Raw genomic sequence first — 9,662 nt, forward strand, 5'->3', positions numbered from 1 at the left:
AAAATGATGTATGGCTTGCAAATTGAACATGGTCCTATCATGTTAAAGGATATATGACTCTAACCAATAGTGGTAAGGGGCTCCTAATTGCAATTTTTGCTTCTGTACTTCCCACTTACAAAACTATAAAAACTAAGTCAAACAAAGGGCCGGCGTGCTCTCCCTCAGATTTCTGTCGGAGTTCCCGCCTCTTGGCCAAGCTAGACAATAAAGCTTTGATGTGTAAACGACGGACCTTGTTCCTGTCTTTCATGTTTTGGGTCCCTCCGAATTTGGCTTAACAAATAGAGAATAGAAGGACAAGGGGTCGGTTTCATTTCTCTGTTTCTGAGCTCCAGATGGTCAGGGTGGAGGAAATGGTCATCCCAATAAGTGGGGAGAGTAGAGGATTGTTAGCTAGGGTGACTGATTAAACATTTTTTGAAAACCAGTTTTCTGACTGTACAAATTCTTTTTTCTCGGTACAAACCTATGACCTGCACAAACCTTCAGCTTTCATGCACTTTTTTATTTAGAAATAACTGGCCTTCATAACAACTTGCTTTTCCTTTTTCTTTCAAAAGTATTTCCATACCTTATTCCTTCTATTATCAAAACCATACAACTCCTTTCTAGTCAGAACTCTTGATTTAAAAATCTTTAACCTTTAGTGACAATTAAGTTGACTTTCTTTTTATCCTAGTTTCCCTTTTCCCAAAGCCTGATTAAAAGAGTCCTTAGTTTTTTCATATATTTGCCATACATAGACCAACCAGCTTCAGGTTTGTGGTTGGAGTAAGGCATGCCGTTTTTCTATTTAAGCAGCAGTAGGAGTTGTAAGGATTACGGTGTGTGGACCTGTCCATGTGAAAGTCAGTCCTTGGGTGATATAATGCTGGAAGTGCCTCTTGGACAGTCTTTGAACAGTTTGCTGAGTAACCTATAAATCCTGCAAGTACTTAGGGAAAGGGTGGTTACATTTCTACACTTTGCAGTTAGATTTTAAGTCCTAGTGACTACTGCTTCTAGCTGGAATTAGCAGCAGGTCCCAGCCTATAATAGGCATAGGACATTGAGATAAGAGGAATAAATGAGATACTATACATTAAATAAAGTAACAAAATTAGATTGTCAATACCCACAGTAGAGATCTTTGAGGGATAAATGAAACTTAAATATTCAAGCGAGGCACGGTAGATGGCCCTTGTGTTTACAAGAAATGAGATTAGCTTACTTGCTACTTGGAAGAAATACCTTAGGCTCGTGAACGATGTCCTTGGGCCTTCAGTGGCAATTCCCAGCACACTGGGCAAGGTCAGGTCACAGGTAGCTGGAGCAGGCCTAGAAGAGAATGAATCCTCCCTCCATGGAGCAAGGGGGCAGCTTACCTTCTCATGTTCCTCTTTCCACAGCACAGGTGTGTCAACCGGTGGGGCCGGGAAGCCTGGCAGGCTTCAGTTTAATGACCTTTCTTTCCACTCTTGAAGTAGGGCAATGATGGAATGCTATGAAGCCCCTTAGGGTGCTGGAGCCAAAAGCTGGTATTTCCTGATTTCTTTTGGGCCTTATTTGCCTTTTCTGTTACTTCCTTGATCATTATAGACCTTAAAAGCCATGCTCAGAAGATCTTACTGAAGGGCTTGACTAAGAGCAAAATTGGGAACTCAGTGTTTAAAGAAGCCTATTAGACTGAGGAAAGAAAAGATTTGATCTGTGGTGGTAGGTGGTTGGAGACTGTGGAGGGTCTGAGTTTGATTTAGGGTGAGATTTCAGGTGGTGAGGGTTAAGGCGATGCCTAGATAGACCATGGACTGAGAATGAAGTTGAGCCTTAGCAGAGAAGACATGATATCACTTCATAGTTAGGAAGTTAAGAAGGGTGGTAATGTGTCTCCTTGAGGCAGGCAGGGAGGGGGCTGCAGAGGAGTAGATCATCTACATATTGCAAGAGAGGACCAGTTCCAAGACTGCACACTGCCAAATCCTGAGCTAGCGCCTGCCCAAATAGGTGTGGGCTGTTTCTGATCCCCTGGGTAAGACAATCCAGGTAAATTTCTGGACTGCATTAGTGTCTGGGTAAAGGCAAATAGAAAGTAAGAGTCAGGGTGTAGAGGAATGGTAAAGAAGGCATTCTTGAGGTCTAGAACCCTAAAGTGAGTGGTGTTTGAGAAAATGTGTGACAGTAACTTATAGAGATTAGGGACTACTGGATGGAGGGGAATTACTGCCTCGTTGATTAGGTGTAAGGCTTGTATGAGGCAATAAGCCCCTGAAGGTTTTTGAACAGGAAGGATGGGGGTATTGCAGGGAGAGTCCATGGGGATGAGTAAACCTGGTTTATGAGATGGGTAATTATTGGTTTAAGGCCTTAGAAACAGACACAGTTACACATTAAACAAAGACTTCACATATTATAAAGTAAGAAATTTAAATAAGCGTGCTTTACTTGTTTCAATTCAAATTATACTAGAGATATTTTCTGACAAAGAGACAAGACGGATTACTTACTCATATAGCTTAATATACAATTCTGCTTTTTAAGTTTTTTGAGATGGCAGGGAGTTGCCAGCAAAGAGGGGAGGAAGAGAGAAAGCAGACTGTGAGCAGCTGGATGGAAAGAAGGAGGGTCAGAATCTGCAGGAGGAGGAGGAGGAGATTAAAGTATTGGTGTGGTGCCACGTGGTCAAAGGAGTCAAAAGGATTTAGAGCTCTGAGGAGAGGGGAGAGGACGAGGAGGAAAGAGGCACAGTCACAGTTTGTAAGGAAGGAGGAGGGGTCGGAGAGGAGACAGACAGAACTGCAATTTGTAAGGAGGGAAGAGAGGTCAGAGATGAGACAGGCACTGCAGCCAGAGCCACAGCTTCTAAGGAGGGGGGAAGAGATGAAGAACACAGTGGAGAAGGGAGAAGCCCCTGCCCAGCAGGGAAGGAGAAAGAGAGACTGGTGAATGAGAGAACAGAATTTAGTGAAGGGAAGGGCTTTCTGGAGGGAAGAGACTCCAGCAAAAAAGATTTGCTGAGTTAGTAGAGAGGGGTCCTGAGAGAGGGGTGCCCTCAGGGGTCAGGCAGGAGGGAGAGAGTTGGGAGTCCACAGAGAAGGAAAGATTAGGAGCAGAGGTTTTAGGTGAGGTTTCTTTGGCCAAAAACAGCCTGTGTGTAGAACAGAAGGTACAGAAATTAAGGACAGGAGAGAAGGGAAAAGAAAGCCTGCACGTAAAGAATTTCTGATGCCCTCTCTGTCCAGTGACAGAAATTGTCAAGATCTCTTAGCATATTGTAATTGAATGTCCCATTTTCAGGCCAATGGGAGTCATTGTCTAGTCTGTACTGAGACCATGCCATGTTACAGAAGAAGATTAATTTCTTCGGTTTGAGGTCTGAGAGACCAAGTTTGGTGAGGTTTTTTATGAGACATCCTAGAGGGGTCTGGTCAAGAGGCTTAGACTCTGAAGAGCCCATAGCAGAGACAGGTGAGCAAGAGGGGGCATCCCCACCTTTTGTCACTGTGTCCCAAAAGGAGAGAATCTCCATGTGGGGGAGTCATCCCTAATAGTGGTCGTCACCACCTGTCAGGGAGCTCCGAGGATGAGAAGTCCGAGAGAGTGGAGAGGTTTGGCTAGGCGCCTAGGCTTCCATGCAGTCCACTGAGACTGAAAGTCAAACCCCTCAAAACGTGAGGTGTGTCAGAGAAAACCGTCCGACCAGGAAGGGGTGTTTTGAGAGAGACATTTGGAGGCCAACCGGGGAAGGAGAAAGGAGAAACTCCTTACCTTTCTGGTCCAGCAGGGGTTCAGGACAGGGTTAGACTGCCAGCCAATCGACCTATAATTACATGTCCAAACAGAATCAGGGATTAAGCCTGGGATGAGCTGCTGCTGCCCATTGCTTCCTTGGTTGTAAGTTTGGACAGCAAAGAGGGATTGTCCAGGCAGTTAGTACCCTGTCCCAGGTTTTGGCACCAAATGTAAGAATGAGACGGCACTCGATCACCAGATGTGCAGGCTTTATTAGAGGAGAAAGACCTGCCGGGCACTCCTCCAGGAGAAGTGCACCAGGTTACAGACTAGGGGCGAGTTATATAGAGCCTGAGGGCATACTGAGGCAAAAGTCCTGATATGTCTGAAATGCTCCTCCTTGGGGGGCTTCAAGCATGTGGGTGTTGAATCAAAAGTCCTGGGTATGTCCGGAGCCCCTCCTTGGGGCAGCTTGTCAGCTTTTTGGAATTCCTCTGTCTCAGGGGCAATAGTCCAGTAAGGGTGAGGTCTGACAGATAAGCGGAACATCAAGAGGGCAGTTTGGAATACACATATCTATCAGTAATAGTAGTGTCTCTAGGTATTTGGGTGAGCAGGCTCTCACTGTAGTTTTATATTTAAGTACTATAGACCTATGCATTTGAAGGCTTTTGGTCCACATGTTATATAGCTACACAATATATGTGTTATATAGACAGGTGGCTCACAACACCCAGCATGTACACAAAGATATATTTTGCAGGACATATCTACAATGTTTAGTTATTAGGAACAAGTTACTAGATGAGCCCAGAGCCAGCCATCATCCATTATAGCTATGATTCAGCCCCCAACGCCAAAGGAAGCCATTCATCTCTAAATACTAGTGCCTTTCAGAAATTGTAGGATATTGGTCTTTCTTTACAGGATACATCTTTTTGTTAAAACCAATGTTTTTTTCTCTACTAATTCTAAAATCTTAGAGATCTCAACCTCTTTTCAGTCAGAAAAAGTTTTTGTCAAATGATAATCTTCAAGTTAAAAACTACAACTAATCAATACTCTGAAAGAGCTTGATCTTTCCTTCAATTTGTGATTATTAAAGAGGCTCCCAAACTACATCAGCCCCTTCCTCCAAACAAAACAAAGCAAGAGTCCAGTACTGCAATAGTAACCTAATGTAGTCTCATTGTAGTGGCTCAGATCTGCCTCCACTCATCTCCTAATCTGCAGTCTTTTCCCTTTTCTTGGAGTTCATTCAAATGCAAATCCGGAAGTGCCTATGCCACCCCTCATCCACCCTAAAGCTATCTTTTTCAGTGTTACATGACATGTTACTCTGTCTTTATCTGAATCCCTGTATAATGTCTGCTATAAGGCTGAGGAACCATCCCCTGGGCCACAGAAGCCTGGCTCATAGATTCAGTCACCTTTGAAAAACCTACATAAGCTTATGAAGGAAAAACTTCCCAGAACTGTCATACCATTTCCAAAGTCATTATTGGTTTACTGCCAATGCACATCTCCCAATTTTCAAAACCTCATTCATTATATTTTGGAACAGAAGATTTCAATAGCCTATTTTATTCCTGTTGCTGTACTCTGCTTATCTCACATCTGATCTCATTTATCAATTGGCCTTTAATAGTTTGTACTCACATGTCAATGTCATCTTTTCTCCCTGTATCTCAAAGTATATCTATAGGTTTGAGTCAGAAGACAATCTGAGAGAAAAGTTGTAAAATAAAGTTGTAATATTCTTTCCTTCCATAATTGAAGCCATGTCCTAAGCCAGCATTTGTATACCCTAAAGTTTTTATGGGAATCCACCTTTTCCAGAACTTTCCATAGTCCTAATAATAGAAGATACCTGATGGTGGTGTCCTATGTGCCCTCTAGACATGCTCATGTATATTTTATTCCTCAGAATTTTTTTTCTTTTTAGTGAGAGAGAGCAGGAGAGATAAAACAGACAGACATACAGAAAGGGAGAGTGATAAGAAGCATCAATTCTTTGTTGTATCACCTTAAATATTCACTGATTGCTTTCTTATATGTGCCTTTACCAAAGGGCTTCATCCAGTCAGTGACCCTTTTCTCAAGCCAGTGACCATGGGGCCATGTCTATGATCGCATGCTAAAACCAGCAATCCCATGCTGAAGATGGATAGCCTGCACTCAAGCCAGATGAATCAGCACTCAAGCCAGCAACCTTTGGGTTTCAAACATGGGTCCTCAACGTCCCAAGCCAATGTTCTACCCGCTGCACTGCCTTCTGGTCAGACACCTCAGACAAATTTAACTCATATTGCCAAATAAAAAGCTTTGCTAACTTATAGTTACTATATACATTTTGATTTATAATCCATATATTGAAGAAAAATAGGTAGATAATTAGAAGTTCCCTAACTTTCAAGAGTTTGTAGGATAAACTGAAACCTCCAATTTATATAAAATCTTACCATTCCAAACTGCCTTTAATCCCTGTCAAACTTACATACTCACAATTTTATTTCTTAAACTACTTTCTAATACCTCATGTATGTCTTTTAAATGCAGCATGTTACCCAAATAAGAAATTAAGATTCTTCATTATTTTTCATAAACAGAGCAACTGTTGACCCAAGACAAAACAGTCTTATGAATACTTAGTTAACAGATATACTTTTATTAAAGATTTAATGCTAAGAACTGTCATTTAATGCAGTAAAATACATTATAAAAGTGTGCTATATCATAGAAGCATTTTAATATTTTTAAAATTTTTCTCAGTATACCTTGTTAAGTGATACCAACACCATCTTTGAGCCACAGTTTATCTGCAATCACTCTCTACCTTTCACTTTCTCATATTTTAAATTTCACTTCCTTGCACCTGATTGCCTAGAGAGTTCTAATTTCTTAACTATTATGAAATATATGTATTTTTTGTTTGTGATAATTTAGTACCAACCATCATCCTGGTCTTGAATGCCCTACATTTTTCTCAAGTATCATCAAGTTATTTATTCAGCCTGACCGGGCAGTGGTGCAGTGGATAGAGCATCAGACTGGAACGCAGATGACCTAGGTTTAAAACCCCAAGGTTGCCAGCTTAAGCATAGGCTCATCTGCTTTGAGCAAGGCTCATCAGCTTGAGCGCAAGGTTGCTGGCTTGAGCAAGGAGTCACTCGGTCTGCTGTAGCCCCTGGTCAAGGCACATATGAGAAAGCAATCAATGAACAACTAAGGTGCCATAAGAAAGAATTGATGCTTCTCATCTCTCTTTCCTCCTGTCTGTCCCTTATCTGTCCCTCTCTCTGTCTCTCTCTATCTCTGTCACAAAAGAAAGTTATTTATTCAAAAAATTGGTTTCATCCATTCAATTTCTAATACTAACTCTTTTAGAGATATTTAGTTTAATGTTGGCTAATATAGTCTAATAGTATATATCCCAGTTATATAACAAGAAAACTATAGATATTAGAATGAAAGAATTATTAAATTCATTTTGGCCTAAAAATTTAGAATTAACACATACAAACACACATATATATATACACAAGTTTTTCTCATTGCAATTTTACTTTTGTAAATGTTTTAAAGTATACAAAAACATTATATATTATCCATTTTCTCTAATCATCAAAATATTTAAGAGACTTCATTACAGGGTATCTGTGGATATTAAAAATGATTAAGAGAAAATATTTCATTGTTTGGTAAAAAAAATACAATTAACCAGTTAAAATATCCTTTCATATCTATTAAAAACGGACTGCTCTGGTGTCCTTTTCTCCCACCAAAACAAAAACAAAAACCCGAAATGAAATAAATGATATCAGAGTATTTAGAGAGCCAATCTTTTCAATTATGCATGCACATTTTTCTCTTTATAATATTTTTAGTAATTTTAAACTTTTAATTTATTGTTTGATTTAAAAAAGAAAGAGAGAGAAAGATCAATTTGTTGTTTTACTTATGCATTCATTGATTGATGCTTGTTTGTGCCCTAACCAGGTATTAAACACCCTCCACCTTGGTGTATTGTGAGGATGTTTGAAAAAATTCGCTGGTATAGGCGTCAGGGTCTGGACTTTTATCTTGGGGGAGATTTTTAATGGTTTTTTCTATTTCATCTCTACTAATAGGCCTGTTTAGGCTTTCTACTTCTTCTTGACTCAGTCTAGGAAGGTTGTATTGTTCTAGGACTTTATCCATTTCTTCTAGGTTGTTGAATTTAGTGGCATAAAGTTTTTCATAGTATTCTACAATAATTCTTTGTATATCTACGGTGTCCGTGGTGATTTCTCCTCTTTCATTTTGGATTTTGTTTATATGAGTTCTTTCTCTTTTTTCCTTGGTAAGTCTTGCCAAGGGTTTGTCAATGTTGTTGATTTTTTCAAAGAACCAGCTCCTTGTTCTATTAATTTTTCTATAGTTTTTCTGTTCTCTATTTCATTTATTTCTGCTCTGATTTTTATTATCTCCTTTCTTCGGCTGGTTTTGGGTTGTCTTTGTTCTTCTTTTTCTAGTTCCTTAAGGTGTGAAGTTAAGTGGTTCACTTGGGCTCTCTCTTGTTTGTTCATATATGCCTGAAGTGATATGAACTTTCCTCTTATCACTGCTTTTACTGCATCCCATAGATTCTGATATGTCGTATTGTCATTTTCATCAGTCTGTATATCTCTTTTGATCTCTGCACTTATTTTCTTCTTTGACCCATTCATTTTTTAGAAGTATGTTGTTTAGTTTCCATATTTTTGTGGGATTTTTTTCCTCTTTTTTTGCAGTTGAATTCTAGTTTCAAGGCTTTATGATCAGAAAATATGCTTAGTACAACTTTGATTTTTCTGAATTTGCTGATGTTGTTTTTGTGGCCCAACATATGGTCAATTCTTGAGAATGATCCATGTACACTGGAGAAAAATGTATACTCAGTCACTTTGGGATGAAATGTCCTGTAGATGTCTATCATATCCAGGTGCTCTAGTGTTTTGTTTAAGGCCACTACATCTTTGTTGATTCTCTGTTTGGATGACTGATCTAGAGCTGTCAGCGGTGTATTGAGGTCTCCAAGTATGATTGTATTTTTGTCAGTTTTTGTTTTAAGGTCAATAAGTAGCTGTCTTATATATTTTGGTGCTCCTTGGTTTGGTGCATATATATTAAGAATTGTTATGTCTTCTTCATTCAGTGTCCCCTTAGCCATTATAAAATGGTCATTTTGTCTACAAGACTTTTGCTGTCTTGTAGTCAGCATTATCAGATATGAGTATTGCTATGCCTGCATTTTTTTTTTTTTGGATGTTATTTGCTTGGAGTATTGTTTTCCAGCCTTTCACTTTGAATTTGTTTTTATCCTTGTTACTTAGATGAGTTTCCTGTAGGCAGCATACAGTTGGATTTTCTTTTTTGATCCAATCTGCTACTCTGTGCCTTTTTATTGGTGAGTTTAATCCGTTTACATTTAGTGTAATTATTGACACTTGTGAGTTCCCTATTGCCATTTTATAGATTTCTTTCTGTTAGTTTTGTGTCTTGTTTGATCCTTCTCTTTCGTTTTTCTATCTTTTGTTTTTATTTGGTTGTATTCCATACATCTTTCCTCTGTTGCTATCTTTTTTAAATCATGTGCTTCTGTGGTGGTTTTTACAATGGTGGTTATCATTAAGTAATGAAAAGGGTTACTACCCTGTTCATTGTAGTGCACTATTTTGTGAGTACTTTTGCACTCCATCACCCTTTGCTACTGTTAATCTCCATCCTCTCCCCCCCCCTTTCTTATTGTTGTTGTCACAGTTTAAATTTGGTTTTATTGTGTTCTTCTTGGAGCTTTTACTTGTGGCTTTGTTGTTTTTTTTATGTTTTTGTTGTTCTTTGTATCTGATTGGAGAACCCCCTTTAATATTTCCTGGAGTGGGGGTTTTCTGGTAATAAATTCCCTCATCTTTTCTGTATCTGTGAATGTT

This window comes from Saccopteryx bilineata, chromosome 2 (genome assembly GCF_036850765.1).
Source record: "Saccopteryx bilineata isolate mSacBil1 chromosome 2, mSacBil1_pri_phased_curated, whole genome shotgun sequence".
Taxonomy (NCBI): Eukaryota; Metazoa; Chordata; class Mammalia; order Chiroptera; family Emballonuridae; genus Saccopteryx; species Saccopteryx bilineata.